The 14,998-nt window shown below is 39.8% G+C and overlaps 1 protein-coding gene across 1 annotated transcript in view; it reads left to right on the top strand.

Annotated features, from left to right (window-relative positions):
- The window catches only part of kcna4 (potassium voltage-gated channel, shaker-related subfamily, member 4), a 65,306-nt gene extending 62,264 nt beyond the window's left edge, over nucleotides 1-3,042 (top strand). The window contains exon 3 of the mRNA XM_042224321.1: nucleotides 2,788-3,042. The gene's annotated coding sequence lies outside the window, so the exon portion shown is untranslated. The remainder of the gene's footprint in view (nucleotides 1-2,787) is intronic.
- Nucleotides 3,043-14,998: the final 11,956 nt, after the last annotated feature.

Genomic DNA, 14,998 nt, shown 5'->3' with positions numbered 1-14,998 from the left:
CCCCCCCGTTTCACTACCGTGGGGTCTAGAGCCAAACATTCATGGCACTGAGTCTCTCTCCATTTCCAAGACATTTTCATTTCCTGACCATGTTCCACCATCACATAAATCCTCTGATTTTACATATTGCAAATTTGTTTTATTGACTTGATGGGCATTTTTGTTTATTCTTATTGTTTTTAACTTTTCTGTAAAAGGGGACGGTGACTGTTTTGACATGAAAATGAAGTTTTAGTACTTAGTACTTATCGGGGGATCGTGGCAGTTCGTCTTGTAATTGGAAGGTTGTCGGTTCGAGCCTCAGCTCCGACAGTCTCGGTCGTTGTGTCCTTGGGCAAGGCACTTCACCTGTTGCCTACTGGTGGTGGTCAGAGGGCCCGGTGGTGCCAGTGTCCAGCAGCCTCGCCTCTGTCAGTGCGCCCCAGGGCAGCTGTGGCTACAATGTAGCTCGCCATCACCAGTGTGTGAATGTGTGTGTGAATGGGTGGATGACTGAATGTAGTGTAAAGTGCTTTGGGGTCCATAGGGACTATGTAAAGCGCTATACACATACAGGCCATTTACCATTTACTGTGCTATTAAAAGAGTTTAAAGATGTCACAGATCAAAATGCCAGTGGCTTCACTGCCATCACAAGTTGAGCCCCACTTTACTCCTGTGAAAGACTTCCTGTGTGCAGTGTATTGAACATGATAAGTGGATTTAAATGATGGAAGACTTACGAACATAAAAAAAAAAGGTTTGAAGCAGTGGGGAGAAAAAAGGAAAATAACCTGCCAACTGGCAGAAATAGGATTAAATTTAGGTCAGGATGAGGATTAAAGTGCAGGGGTTAAGCATACAGCTTAATGAGTTAATGCCTGCAGTGGAGGTCGTCAGAAGCGTGTACGAAGGAGGCAGACAGAGTTTCAAAAAGCACGAAAGCTGCCTTGTTCAAGTACAAAGATCCTGCGTGAGATCTGGAAATCACCACTTCAGTTTTAGACTTCACTGTGAATGAAACAGACACTGAGAGACTCCTGCACACTCTTTCCACTGAGGTACACCCCGGAAAAACACACTGTCAGTCCTCCTCTCCGTCTCTTTCTCACACACTGAAGAGGAGCGAGAGTGACAGAAGAAAGCAGCATATGGAGAAGTAGCATGTGCCTGCCATTCACCCGAGACTGTAATCCTCTGCGCTGTAACCTCAGCTGTAATCTGACTGAAGTCTGCTTTGATTGTCTCTTGCGTTTGAACGAAAAAGAAAAGCATCTCCCTTCTCCTTCACGAAAACACGGCTAAAATTAGCATGACCTTTTTAAAATCTTGTTTTTCAGACACGGAAATAGAAATCAGATGGCTTGCAGGGGAAACAAAAGCCTTTCTCCCATTCTGAACATCACACAGTCTGCGCCTTGGAGCTCAGGCTTTGCATAAAATGAGCATTGATAAATTTAGCAGCGCTTACGTAACTCACGCTCAGTTTGAATCTTACCGATGAGGCAGAAAAAAAAGGCGCCTGTTTCGTCTCGGCTCCGCTTTGTTAATGAATTTTTGCGATAGAGCCGCAAACGTGCAGCACCGTGCGACGGCGGCTGCGCTTGACGGGGAGCGTGCACGGCGGGGCCACTATGCCACGCCGTGAAGGGGATGTTTGAAATGTTTGTTACTCCTCCCCATCCACCCCTCCACCCTGCAGCCCCCTCACCGCATGAATATCCGCATCCATAAACCCCAGAGAAGCTGTCAGTCTATTTTGGTGTTACCTGCGTTTGATTTTTCACAGAGTAAAAGCTTCTGGCAGAGATTTCCAGCTTCGAAAAAAATAAAAAAGTAGGGAACTAGAACCTCACTTTTTAATATTTAAAGAATTGCCACCAAAGAATAGTTGTTTTACAAATAGCTCTGACAGTAAAAAGAATAAACCCTGTCAGTTCTGGAGGATGTGTTCTTTTCTCTTCGCTGCGTCTGGAGGCAAGGAATGCTCGGATGCGCTCAAGCACGATGGTAAGAGATACCCATCAAAGTGTGTGTGAGGAGAAGCCACTCTCCTTCACTCTGGATGGACAATCCCGTCTCACTTTGACTTCCATTTAAAACACATGCTGATATTTATTCGAGAAATAGCCGAGGCATTTCAGCTTCAACGCTGGCCCGATTTGGCTTCTGCGTTCGTCGGAGGGCGCAGACGGGGAAATAAAAACAGCACTGTGGCCAAATGAATGTCAATTCGTCTCATCACCAGGAACCAATTACCTCTCTCATAGACTGTTGCCTAGCTGCTTCCCTGCTCCGCTGAAATATCCAGAGGCTCGGAGGGAGAGCATACTGAAGGGGCTGCACACAATCTCTTCCAATTCTCCTCTGGCAAAATGACCATCCAGCCATGCCAAATGTGGATCAGGAGCAAGAGAGATGAGCATAACATAGGCAAAAGGAATTCTGGGTAATACAATGCAAGTGATAAGCCTTTAGATACTCCTGTGTCCATTTTGCTCAACATGATGAGACACTGTGCTGGTTGTAGGCCCAGTGTGCACTAGGTGGAGAGAACAGTGTCTCCGCTGATGAAGCAACACTAACGGAGGAGAGACGCAGCAAAGCGAAGCGAGAAGAGCCTGTTCTTCACGCTGCAAAGGAAACTTTAACAGGAGAATCGCTTAAAGTACACTGAGATAGAAGTTCCATTTTTAGACAGAATAAGAGTTTTGCTTTCTTTAATTCATCCTTAAGACACAGTTCTCAACACAGCTGGTGTTTGTATCCTGACATTGACTCATATTCTGCTTTCTCTTTGAATTGCAGGGATCGACTGACACGCTGGGTAAGTAGCCAACATATACCCTCCATGCTTTAACAGGAATTGTAACGTTTGTTTATGCATTTCAGTGATGGTTTATAGGTGGGATTTGCAATAGGAACATAGCACTTTCAGCACCTGAGACAGATGACCAATGTCGAACTAGCCAGTTACTTTGGAACAGCGGTCCCCAACCTTTTTTGCGCCACGGACCGGTTTATGTCCAGCAATATTTCAAGGGCTGGCCTTTAAGGTGTTGCGGATAAATTCAACAAAATAAAACCAGTACCGGTACCAAAAAAAAGAAGATGTATTCATAACACATGGTAAAAAGACCCAGGGAAACTGATAAAAACAATCAAAACAAAAATACAGATGAAAACCATAAATTTAACACCTGAGCCTCAATTCTCACGACCCGGAGGTTGGGGACCGCTGCTTTAGAATACATCCACTGAAAAGACCCAATGGTCATTTATGCATTTAAAAAACAACGCTAATACCAGCAAAGAAGCTGGTTCTAGCCTCCTGCCTTCAGCAATCATTTGCCTTATGTCCTTATAGAAGTATAGGTTTGAGTGTGGACTGATGTTTGAGCAAAAACAACAATTTCAAGAAAGTAAACTTGGGTTCTGTAAGCAGGAGAGTGATTTTCCGCACTGTGTTTGCTTAATAGCACTTACTGTAATAGGTGGAATTGGAGGATTGCTTTTTTGATGATGATAATGGCCATTTAGTGATGTCACCCACCGAGCTTATAGTGGGTGTTTCAGCCTTTTATCACAGGATCCCCACACTCATATGTATGTGTATGTGTGTTTGCTTGTGTGATCTAAAAAATCCTTATACCCTCCATTATCTTCTTCCCAAATTGTAGAGGAGTTTGGGAGGAAAGCTCTTCTACATTAGTTAGTATTTAATATTCATAATAAATGTAGTTAATATTAATAATTTTGTGTTCCTTGGAGCTTTTTGCTGCATGTATTTGATTTTTTTTTTCCATTTATATCTTATTTTTCATGCCTTGTACTTTTATATCTGGGAATCAAACTGGTGTAAAACCAGTTTTTCTGAAGGGAGTAAATGAAGAAACTGGTGGAGAAAGAAAAGTTTTGTCTTTGATTTAAACAGGAAAATAAAATGTCCCGTTTAATTAACTTTTAATAAAAAGAACATGATGCTTCCTTCTCGCGATTTAAACTCTGACGTCAGCTGAAGTGATTAGGAGGATAAATGGTAAAAGACAGCTGGTGCACCTGTGGCTAACCATACAGCAACCTGGGGCAGATGTTCTGTCGTTAACACAAATTGCATTATTAATACACTTGCAGTCCTGCCCTGATGTGGGAGCCATTCCTACTTTCATCTTCTCAACGAAATGTGAAGGACAAGGTATGTGAGAGACAGCCAGATGGGAAGCAAGGTCCCTGAAGCCCACTTTACTAATTAACGTTTAATGATATGTGATGTAAAAACCTTTTCCCTGAGATATCTTTCACCACATGGTTGGGTACACGACACTCATGACCTCTGACTTCCACAGATGCACTTTCGGACACAATGTGGCCTTTTGATTTATTTACTCATGTAGACACTAGAATGAATGAAAATGTGAAAATGAAAACCATCAGTTTCACATTGTGAATCCACAGTTAGTGTCCTATCTTCACTAGCTGAAATCCAGTCCAACTATCTTCAAGTGATAACAATGATCTTACTACAGTAAAATATTTACAGGCCTTTACTCTAAATGCATTGCAGCTACCAGGATAAGTCATAAACATCAGCTATCCGGTTTTTAATTGATGACGTATGAACTCTGTTTCCAGGTCCAACTTCTCTGCGTTTATTAAAGCTGTTGCATTTTTAACATGTTTTAATGCTTTGTATTTTGTTCTGTTTAATCTGAACAAGCCCCTAAAACAAGGTGGTGATCACTACCTTTTTGATGTGTTTTTTTATCACCACTAATCATTTTAAAGCTCAGTTTTTAAAACCTTACGATGTAACTACAGTAGGGCTGCCACGATTTGTCGACTAGTCACGATTACGTCGACTATCAAAATCGTCGACGACTGATTTAATAGTCGACGTGTCGTTTGAAGCTTTGTAAGATCACAAAAGACGCAGGAATAATAGCAGGATTTAAGAGTGTAATAACGGACTGAAACAGAAGATGGCAGCACTGCATGTACAAGGATGCCAGCTGCCGTTAAACCCCGAAGAAGAAGCAGCTGTGTCCCAGAATTCATAGCGCGGCCCAGCTTAGTTTCCAACAATGGCGGTAGCTAGTTAGTTTTAATATTACTCTTATTATTCTTTCTGGGTCACAAAATAAACGTTTAACATATTTTCAGGCGAGAATGTAGCTGTGTAAACCTCAAATATCGGCTCAGTTTATCAGGACACCACATATTTTCAAAAGCGCTCCGACGTTTTCGGAGACGTCTGTTACCCACTAGCTCGATAGCTAGCCAAGGGCTAGGTCACTAGCGCCGTGAGAACACCGGACTCCCGGCAAATTGTTTTCAAACCCACCGCCGTCTTTCGCGACTCAGGTTAAATACATATGAGTCACTTAGATAAATTAAAAATGTTGTTGTTTGGCTTTTTTTTTTTTTTTTAGTATTCTATTTGTTCCTGAGTAAATCGGTTTGGCTGAGTTAGTTTTTACACAGCTGAATAAACCTCAAGCAGACAGCTGATTATCAGAAGTGTGAGATGCTGGAGAATTTACTCTGTTGTCCTGTTATATTTTAGATAGCAAGGAGTTTATTAAACTTCACCGAAACAATCTGCAAATTTCATTAAAATTGAATAAACTATCATCTTGTCTTTATTTTTAGTTAGCACCTTAAAAGCTTAAAGCTGTAAGCTAATGATAGTTATATAAGAGCAGATGCTGCTGGTGCAATAAGCTGTAGTTTTACGTCCAGTGGATGATGATCTGATTAGTCGACTAATCGCATAAATAATCGGTGACTAGTCGACTATCAAAATAATCGTTTGTGGCAGCCCTAAACTACAGCCCAGCCCATGCAGCAGTATATTAATGACTAGCCTCTATTGCGAATCGATTATCTCAGTTGTTTTCCCGACTGAAGTTTGGTCCTTTTACAGCATCCTGCCATGTGACTGTATTTGTCCCTAACAATCGGGAAACCACACGTTAGCTTTCATCAAGTGGAAAAAAGTTAACGTTCATCCTCCAGCTTCACTGTGCTAATGTGTTTATATTATGCTAGCTGTGTAGCTAGCCACTACGTAGCACATCATTATATACCAGCTAGCCCAACTTTAGTAACCCCACAAACGTGACTGCTGCTTAGTTTCCTGTCTAAAATCTCTCAGTCAGAACATGGTATATTAAGTTTAGGTGGAAACTAGCGAGCTAACCTCCTGCTAACTTTAACTCAGTTAAATTTCATAAATTCTGTTTTCATGGATGCCTGGATGTTCAACTTATTAAAGATGAAAGAATTTAGACCGTTTTTAACTCTCAGTGATGCCACTGTGTTCGTTTGACTTTGGGAGCTGAAGCAGAGTTTGGAACCAGAAACAGCTAATGACATCAGACTTAAAGACCGGATAGTATTTAGCATCATGCAAAGTGCTTAACTATTAACATTCATCTATTAATTGTAAAGAAAACTCTGTTTCATAAAGGAACAATACAGCTCACTCAAAAAATCCTAGCAAAGACACAAAGACAAACAGAAGTTATGGCTAAGTGACTCGATAAAGTACCTAACAGAAGTATGTGATTACACCCCTTTATGGACATCACGTTTTTCAGACGATTTAATATTGTATTACCTTTAATAAGTTCACAAATAGAGGTTTTCCTTTTATGAACAAGAAAAAACCCTAACTATTTTAGGAAGACCCCAAAAAAGAAAATACACCTGTGATCGATGTCCCAATTTTGAAAACCTTTGATTACTGAAATATAACTGCGTGCATCTGTGGATATAAAACGGCCTGAATGCAGCAAAACTGCTATAAAATGAATTTGAAACTTTGAATAAAAGAACTGCGTATAATCTGGCTGCAAATAGGAGAAAATATCAAAAGAATTGTGGGAAAAAAAGCAGGTTTTAAGAGTTCATAAAGATGGAATTGGATACGGGAAGATCACGGAACTGCTAAAAGTCTGCGAAAACAGAGTTGCAGCAGTGATCAGGAGGTATAGAGCATGCCATAGCGCCTATTAATCAGAGCTGCAGTGTCTGTCCTCAAATGGACAAGGGCTTCAGACTTGGCACAGGGGTTATCGTGATGATCTGAGTTTCTGTGACAGTTCAGACACTGTGAAGGGCGTTGTATAAAATTAAACCGTTAATTGCTCTTCGGGACAAAAATGCAGGAATAAACTTTGCTGGAGATGAAAAGAAGCCTGATAAATATGGAGAGAAAATTGTATGGAGAGATGAGACTGAGATAAACGGTTTTGGACAATGACACATTTCTTGTAGTTTTCCCTCTTTACACCACCACGGTGGCTTTAAATCAAATAATCCAGATGTGATTAAAGTGAAAACCTTTCAAATTTAATTCAAGAGATTTTCCAAAAATGTTACATGAACTCTTTAAAAATCACATTTTTATGCATCTGAGAAGTTAAAACAAAATGAGATAACTGACTGATAGACAGTTTCATGTTCAGGTGAGGCCTGTTCTGTTATTCCATCTTTAGTTAAGACAATAAAAGAATTGCAGTTTCTTTTTAACATTGCAAACTCACTGGAGCTGTCCAGAGGTCCAAAGAGATGTTAATGAAGGAAGCCATCAATAGGTTTAAAACCAAAATAAAACTATCATTGCAAAGGTAAATACTTCAAGAGTGGCCAAAACAATAATTTGATTCATTCTTAAGAAGAATTAATTTACTGGACAGCAAAGCAACGTCAAAAGGACTGAAAAAGCAGTGAAGACAACTAAAGCTGATGATCACAGAATTATTTTCTGGATTAATAAAACCATTTCACTACATCTAACCAAGCCAAGAGCAGTCTCAAAGAGGTAGGCCATCATTGTTCAGGTCAACAATCATGTGGTGCCTTCCTGAAAGGAAATACAGAGGTTTGAAAATAAGGTGGCTACACTCAAGAAGACAAAGGTGAACATGCCTAGTACTGGAATACAAACAAAAAACATGTTTGGGTGGATAAAACAAGAATAAATGTAAGAGAAAGAGAGAAAACGGTGTACCACATTGTCTGTCAAACAGTAGAGGTAATGTTATGGCACGGACATATATAGAAGCAGCAGGATGAATTTTGAAGTATACAGGGCTATACTCTCTGCTCAGATTCAGCCAAACACTGAAGAAACTGATTGGACAGAGAAAATTACCCAAAGCAAACAGCAAAAGCAAACCAAGAGTTTCTCAAGGAAAAAAGAAATGGGGTACTTTTCAACCTGACAGAGCATGCTTTTCAAGTACTGAAAGCAGGGAGACGAGCAAGTAAGTAACAACTGACCTAACAAAGCATCTCAAGGGAGGAAACGCAGCATCTGGTGATGTCCATGGCTTCTAGACTTCAGAAAATCACTGTCTGCAAAGGATCTAAATATTATAAACAAACCTTATATTTAAATTTGTGCTAGTTTGTCCAATTACATCTGAAAACAGGTTTCTGTAAATAAAGTTTTATAATCAATATCATAATTGATGATTCAGGCCTGTATATGGGTGCTTGTGGATACGCCAACATATCAACTGCCAAACCCCAAGTCTCCTGGTTTGGCAGAGGAGGAAAATTTCTAAATCATAACATTTTCAAGCAGGCTGCTAAATCGACCAAGAATTTCTAAGGAAAAATAAAAAACCATGACATGGCCAGAGGCAAACTTGACTTGAAACCAGCAGAACACTTATGGGGTGTTTTGAAGAGAAAGGAACAAAAACACAATATCTCCTGCCAAGTAAATTATCTCAGAAGATTGAGAAAAACTTGTGTAACAGTGCTATCCTCTGCCCTGAGGAGGAACTGTAACTGAAAATAAAGGCAGACAAACAAAAAATTAACAAAATAAAAGATTGTGTTGCATTGTGTTTGTTTTGTGAAGCAGTTACAGGGACAATGAGGGCACAAGGTTGCAAAGGACTCAGTAGTGCAGCAAATGATCTCTTCTGTATAGGAAGTGGTAGAGCTGGGGGATAAAGGGAAAATAGCCAAGCCCTTGATCACAAGTCAAATGTACAAATCCTCATATATCAAAAGCTAAAGACAAAGAATTTTAAAATGACTTGTAAGGTCACGTGTACATTCGAGGGAGTTTTGCCATCTTCCGCAGTAACCTCTACGGTGGTCCTGAGAGGCCAAACGGACTGAAAATACTAGCAATAAGAAAAACGCTGCAAAAGCACACAAAACACAACGGAAATAGGAAAAAACAGAAGGGAAGTGTTTTTGAGGAGACAATAACCCGACGGACCAGTTGCAGGAACCAAAATATGCTAAGAATTGCGCTGGGAGACACTTAAAAGAAGTGGAGGATCTATCGGTTTTGTGAGGAAACAAAAGATGAGAGGTAAGTGTGTTAGCCTAACTATTAGCCTAAAAATCCGTCATCAGTATTATATGAATCATGATAAAACACGCCTACAGTGTTTTGGGTTCCTGCAACTGGTCCGTCAGGTTATTGTCTCCCCAGAAACACTTCCCTAGTGCTTTTGGAAATCTGTTTTTTTTTCTGTTTTCGTATTTCCGTTGTGTTTTGTGTGCTTCTCCAGCGTTTTTCTTATTGCTGGTGTTTTCTTAAGTTGCAGTCCATTTGGCCTCTTAGGGCCACCGTAAACCCCACTGATCCAAACCCCAGTAAATTTGTAGGAATATACTTATTGGGGTGAATAATTCATTATGTATTTACCCATTTATTAATCTAAAAATGCAAATACTGACTTCACGAGTTCTTTCTAGAAACCCTGTGTGAGTATGGACACCCTCAATGCTGTCAAACACACATCGATAGTAATTATTTTTTGTACCTGTGTGTACTTTTTTATTCTTTGCTTTACGATGACTTTCAATAACATCCTGGTCCAAAGTTAGAGGTAGTGAAATTTTAATGTTTATAAATGATCGACTGTGTTGTGAATTATTAAAGCAGAAGGTGCTGCTCGGGGGAGATGAGAGGGTGACGGGGAAACGTATGAATGCTGAGTGGTTTCCCTGCAAGATAAGAAGGAAAAAAAATGAGAATATTTGGATATAATATCCCCCTTAACTGAACGCTCAACCACAGTGACATTGTTAAAGAACAAGTAATACAAAGCATCTTTCAGCTTAGCCCCAGAAAAAAATTAAACTCTAACCTGTGATCCTAGATGTGATTAATACAAATTATTAATACTAGCATTAGCCTCAACAATCCTTCATCAGTCACACTTTAATCCCAAAGTGTATTAAACATGTGAACAACAGGTTCTCCTTAAAAGCCCTGCCAGAAATGCACAATTCTCCACTGGTCACATGTTAGTCTGACCACCAGAGAATAAATCTGGCTGAAACAAACTCTTTTCTTGTGATGCTTTCTTCCCCATGGTGTCCAAGTCTACCAGCTCAGGAGCTGTGAAGGGCCAAACAGCAACTCCTGGAAACTCCAGCCCATGTGTAAGTGATAAAAATAAACCCCCGTGGTCGATGATGGCTCGGTTCTTCAGGAACACTAGGTCACACAAGTTATTGTGGCTATATTTACTAAACTGAACCCCTCTTTCAAGTGTACTGGTGGTCATTTTAGAAATAAGTTCTCCCTTAATAAGATCTGAAGGCTTACAGAAGTCTTTGATGTGTGTCATGAGGCCACTGATTGACAGCTGTGATTGGCAGCTGGCGTGTCTGCTGCTCTCTCCGGCTCTTGAACTCGCCCTGTCTCCGACTTCTGCAGCTTCTGTTCCCCCTCATTTAGACAGTACGCGGTTAAACACAGAGAAAGAAAGAGACAGAGGGGGGAGGTTCTGAAACAAAGAAAGCAGGAGACAGGCAAAAAGCAGAGAGCGGTAGCTGGAGCATGCTGTACGCCTACAGCGATCGTGTCCCTCCCCGTCTAGACTTAACCAAACACCGATACATAGGTCCCTGCTGGCTGGAAGCTTTAAATGATGCACGTAAACAAATGCAGGCATTCACAGGTTCTTTGGCAATGTTCTTGTTGCACAGTCACAGTCTTATCATCTCTTTCTTTCATTTTCTATCAGTTCTCTCTAAATCTAAAACTATGTTTCTCCCATGAGTCCATCAAAATTATTGAACATGTTTTTTTAACTCTGCAGTAGTTTAGCATGTCTTTTTACATGCATATTTTTTTTATTTGCTCTTGTATTGTTTCCTTTTCCCCTGCTGAAGCCCATTTTGTTGCAGCTGCAGTGACAGAATTTCCCTACTGGGATCAATAAAGCTGCATTTCATCTCATCTTTTATGAATCTGAGCACAGGGGAAAAACCATCAGCAACACAGACGACACAGTGATAGCAAAGTGGAGAACAGGGAGGTGGCCAGGAGAACCACTGCTACCTCATTTCCTGGACTCATCTGTGAATAATTTGCATTTCCAAATATTTTTTCTGTAAAAGCTGCGATGCTCAGTGGTTTGAGGTACAGGGTATCAGACAAAACATGCAGAGGAAAACTGTCTGGCTAAAGTATCAAAAAAGGACAAAGTAAAGCAGAATCAACATTACACACTTTAAAGGGTTAAATGACTTTGCAGCCTAATAATTTGTTGTTATTCTTCAGGTGTTATGAAAAGCATTTTAATTAACAGTTTAATTGTCCAGCACGCACTCAGCCAACTAACTGGTAGTGAGCAAACCCGCAGTGTGTTCTTGTTAGCGAAACAAACTTGCTGTATTTTAACATCCAACTCTAACCAACCATAAATAATGTGCCCCTAAGCGTATAATATGCAGCCTTCTAATAGACAATGCCCAAAACGGGGTTTGTTATAGCAGCTGCTCTAAATGTAGTGAGTTCTTCTTTAATTTATCATTAAATAGTATCCAAAATGTTTTAATTTATGTCGTTCAGTCTTGTGATTTTTGTCAGCTGACAGTTTATTTCATCAAGGATAAGCAGAATTTAGCAAAGGCCAGTGAGATTAAACACTAATCAAGGATTGCCAACCAAAATAAGTTGGCACACTACAAAAGTCTTTAGAAGCGAGCTTCCAGCTGCCTTCTGTTCACCGCTATTGATCATCAGAGGAGACAGACTGGCAGGATGTAGCAGTGGTGTGCTGGTCCAGATCCCAAGACTGGCTCTGCAGAAGAATTAATGTCTGTACTGCTCTATGCAGGGACCATCTAATGAGTTCTGGACCCATGTACTGTATAATGCTTTGCTTTGTTGTTTTCTCACATGGAGGGGTGACTGCTGACAATTAAGTTCCTGGCATTTCATCAGAGAGTTGTATAAAAATCACTGTGAGCATTATACATGGTGTGTTTAAAAGGAATGGAATAATTCAATCCATTACAAGACTTTCTTAGAAAAACTAAAAATTGTATTATTACAAGACAGTGAGTAATCTTAATGATAGTAAATGAATATATGAATAGTAAATAGGCCAAGTATAATATAATAGAGGGTAATGCATTGTCAGCACTGTTTACATTCTACCCAAAGTAGACTAAAGTAGACGAAGTAGACTAAACTACAGTGTGTACAATGTCACCTCTAGATCTCAGTAGTTTGTAGATTGAGTAAACTAAATTCTATTTTTTTTATCCTCCCAATTCAAGGCAAGAAAGATCAAAGACATACATTCAGACTGTAATCTAGTCGTGGTCGGCTATTGTGTTTCTGCAAAACACACAGTATTTTAACATATCTGAATTATATCAACACTTAGCGATAAATCAAGACTAAAAAACGGATGTGTCAACCAAATATTTTGCAATGTTTTACGTTCTTACTCCGATTCACCTCAAAAACCTTGCTGTTCATCTGTAGTGAATCCACTGACTGTAGCAAACTGGCTCCCAACTGGATCAGCCCTAGAGTCTTTGGCTATCTGAGGGTGTCAGTAGCTACTGTTTACCTCAGCTGTCATTGTGCATCCACGTCTCATTACTCTGGACGAAGCTTCAAAACTCTGTGAAGGGAGTCTGATATGAGCAGTGTTGGGCAAGTTACTTTGAAAAAGTAATTAATTATAGTTACTAGTTACTTCTTCAAAAAAATAACTGAGTTAGTAACTGAGTTACAATATTCCAAAAGTACTTAATTACTTGAAAGGTAACTATTGCGTTACTTAAAAAAAAAAACATTTAACCCTCTGGGGTCCAGGGTATAATTGGCCATTTTTAACTACTTTTGATTCTCCCTCCACATTTTACCTTTAAAAACTATTTACTTTGCCTTGTTCGGTATCATCCTTTTCAGCACAACCTCACGTGTCTGAATTTACAGTCATGTTTTCATTTTGACATACTGTATTAACACAATTGATCTAAAATCAGACAAAAAACATAAAATCAGAGTAGAAAAAGTTATATTTTTTACTGTAACAACCACAAACATGTTTAATGAATCATTTTTCATAACTTTAAATGCGAATATAAATTGTCAATTTTAAAATCCTATGCACAAGTTTTGCAATCAAAGTTATTTGAATCCATTTACCTTTTACCCTTTTTTAAACAACAATTTTAAACTATTTACAGAACAATCAGCTGTTCTGCATTCAATAAGATGCCACACAAATATTTGTGCTACTCCAAAAAAATAATTTCTGTCCACTATAAAGGAGAACATCACAGCCTGATACCTGCAGGTCTGACAGCAGCAGGTGTATCACTCCTGTTTCTACCTGGAGACAGCAGTCGCCTCATTGTTCTGACACACAACACAGAACTATCCACAACACTACACACTAACTAAACTAAAACTTCCCCTGTTTTGTTTTTTTTGTTTTTTTGGGGGGGGTCATAAGCAGAGCGCTTGCTAGCGCTGTCCTTAGACTGTAAATGTGACGAAACTATTGAGGAAAAAACGCTGCGTATATATTGTTTATCATGACTCTGGTTTTAGGTGGCCTATCAACACAATTTAAAAACTGGCATATATCACCTTGTTGCTTTGTCTTTAAGTGGTCATGTGATTGGCTTACCACGACTACTTTTTCTTCTTCCTCAGTCAAACAGCAGCACTCATGCGCCCCCTTAGCTCCAGGTGTTGTGCTAGACCAGACCTTCCCAAAGTGTGGCGCTCGCCCCCTAGGGGGGCGCAGAGCCATGGCAGGGGGGGCGTGGGATGACAAGGGGGGAAAAAAAACAAAAGGCTTGGACACTGCTAGCATGGGGCGCCTACAGAAACGCAAAGCAGGAGATGAAGCATCGCTGAATATGTTTCCAAACCAACTTCATTCTGAGCCAAAGACTAGAAAAATATGGTGAAGCATATCTTCCTTTTGGCTTCACCTGCACAAGTGCCGAGGTAGGTCTCCCCTGCAGAATTGCTTTACCCTTTGTTGGGAGCAGCGCTGGGCTGTTTAAATCACGGACAAACAGTATTCCACATTTGTGATTTTTAGTTCACAATCATATATATATGATACTATACTTTATACAGTAAAGTTACAGCGGGATACAAATAATATCAGGCTCATCCTGCCACGATTTGTTTCCCCGGTTTTAATCACGGACAAACAGTATCCCACAGTTGTTTATGTTTTTAAACCTATTTTGCACAGAGAGGCATTTTTTGAAAAATGTATTGATATGATATCAATGTTGAATATTATTACACATGAAAAAAAAAACAACTACATGTAAAATAATCACACCGTGACGCCTCTGCCTTTGTAAATAGAGGGACAGTAACTGCGCGTGTATGTAAGCGTGTAAAACCTGCAGATAGTCAGATTAACAGTATTTTGTCTCTATCTGCCATTCTGCAATTCATCTCATGTAAACAATAATGTGGTGCACAGAGTGACATGAAAAAAGGCACATACCTTTGACATTTCCTCGTCCACAGGTAAACGCAAAAAAAGGAGTTTTTAAAAAAAAAAATCTCTGTTTTCGGTGATTCGAAACGCCTTTTACGTGTGGACCAAACAGCTGCATTTTCAAAAATACCCGTGTAGGTGCGGAGGTAGCGTAAAAGAGTTAGTAGTTTATTTTCTTACTACCTGTAATTTATTGCAGATTACTTGTATTTGCTTAATTGTTTACTAAATGTTTGAGGTGTGAAATAAACTGCAAT

This window comes from Haplochromis burtoni, unplaced genomic scaffold (genome assembly GCF_018398535.1).
Source record: "Haplochromis burtoni strain Fernald_Lab_line unplaced genomic scaffold, NCSU_Asbu1 Contig_135, whole genome shotgun sequence".
Classification (NCBI taxonomy): Eukaryota; Metazoa; Chordata; class Actinopteri; order Cichliformes; family Cichlidae; genus Haplochromis; species Haplochromis burtoni.
The sequence above is the reverse complement of the archived record's forward strand: the minus strand, read 5'-3'. Positions and strand labels throughout refer to the sequence as shown.